Source organism: Pteropus vampyrus, unplaced genomic scaffold (genome assembly GCF_000151845.1).
Source record: "Pteropus vampyrus isolate Shadow unplaced genomic scaffold, Pvam_2.0 Scaffold47, whole genome shotgun sequence".
NCBI classification, from domain to species: Eukaryota; Metazoa; Chordata; class Mammalia; order Chiroptera; family Pteropodidae; genus Pteropus; species Pteropus vampyrus.
The window spans coordinates 8,249,804-8,251,989 of record NW_011888828.1 but is presented as its reverse complement, the minus strand read 5'-3'; positions in this window follow the sequence as shown (position 1 = coordinate 8,251,989).

The window sequence follows — 2,186 nt, the reverse complement described above, 5'->3', positions numbered from 1 at the left end:
AAAAAAGGACTTCTTTAGGTAAAAGAAAAATGTTGATAGATGGATACTTATGTCTATACCGAGGAATGAAAAGAGCCGGAAGCGGTAAATGTGTGATTAAATATAGAAGACTCCTCACTTTTTCCTCGATTTCTTTAAAATATAATTGACAGAGAAAAGAACTACAAAAACAGCTAGAAAACAATGAATAAAATGTAAATGGACTAAATTCTCCAATCAAAAAACATAAGGTGTCTGAAAGGATAAGAACACAAGACCTGTCTAAGTGCTGCCTATAAGAGACACACGTTAGATACAAGGACACACACAGATAGAAAGTGAAGGGATGAGAAAAGATACTCCATGCGAATGTAAACCGAAAGAACGCTGCAACAGCTGTACTTATGTCGGAGAAAATAGACTTTAAAACAAAGACTGCGATAAGAGACAAAGAAGGGGCTACATAAAGACAGAGGCCAATTTAATAAGAGAACATAACATTTAGTGGGGGGAATTGCACTTTTGTTAGTAAAACACTGACATTTATAAATTATATTGTTTTAAGAATCTGCCTATTAGAAACTCACTCTTCGTCACTTATATTTTTATATATTGTTTTACGTAGGACAGAAAGGGGTGAGGTTACAGCCCATACATAACTATAGTTGTGCCCATGAAATGTCACGCATGTGAAATGCATCTGTCATTTATCTTGACACAAATTAAAATCAAGAATGGCTATAGGAAAGGAGGATGCATATGAGAATAAACTGCAGTGGACAGGGTGACGGAGCCCAGTAGCATCTAGGAGAGAAGGCTAAGGCTTCCTATTGAAGATAACTCTTGATGTGAGAGTCAGATGGGTATTTGCTATTTGGACAAGATAACAAGAAAAAAAGGGATATTATAGGTATAGGGAGCAATATTACCAAAGGCGTAAATTGAAGGGAACAGTGCTTGGCATGGGTATTAATCTGGGACGGGGCATACAGCAGTGAGAAGGAGAGGTATTAGCAATGAAAAGATGAGAGATCAGAGAGATTGACAGGCTGGATCACTGAGAACCTGCATGCCATGCCATACCGAGTTTGAACTTATTTCCGTAAACGATAGGGAAGTTATAAAGCATTCTGAGCAGGTGAATAGTGAGAATTAGATTTATATTTTAGAAAGACTGCTCTGAAAGTATTTTGGAGAGTAAATGGAGGCATGGAAACAAGTGAGACCCAATGTTTGAAAATTTATTTTGATAATATCGCAAGGGAAGGCAAGGGCTGAAGGCTATGACAGTGGTAAGGGACTATCTGTCAGACCACTAGGATTTGGTGCTGTTGGAATGCGGATGGTGATAGAAGAATGGGCCAGGATAACTCAGCTTTTGGACCTGGGGGATTCACTGGGTGAAGAGTGGTCTCATTAAGCACAAGTTTCCAGTGACTTCAGAAGACCAACGATGCTAGCAGACAGCAATACTTGCTTATTGGTGAAACGAAATGTGGAAGAGGTGATTTTCTGGGATGTCCAAGGAGAATTTTCACAGATATCTTGCTTCCCCAGGTCTGCCCGCTGGCTGAGCATGTGTCTCATATACACATAGATATGTTAATACTTAGGAACCCAGCTCAGATAACGGGCTAATGATCTTCTTTCTCTTGCAGATGAAAAAAAATATTGACATTGTAAACCATAATTTGGTGTACAGTCTACCCATAACACTCAGTAATCTCCAACTATGGTCTCAGGCATGTCTCTGGACCTCACTTGTCTACGAGAATGCCAAACTCAATGGTTTCTACATTCTCCATCTGGCTCCTTTAACAACAAAATCTATACTGTGTTGGACAATGAAGAGTTCTCATTGTTGAATAAGTCCTAGAAGAGTGAGTGGGCATGCCTATTTGAATAGAGTAGACATTCCATTTCTTCAAAAATATTATAGGGGTCTTTGACAGATGGAGATTTCTCCTGTATGGAAATCACGTTCATTCGCTAAGCATTTTGACACTAAAATATCTTTTGCTTTTAGGAAAGACTACCTCCAGAGTGCCAAATACACAATTTACCAATAAGGTAATTTGAAACCAGAAATCAAATCATCAAGGGTACCTATTTACTATTCATTTTTTCATAAAATAAAAATAAAACATTTTTCCCTCTCCTAGATTTAATTTTGGGCCCGCCAAAGGGTTCAAAAACAACCTAGCTTT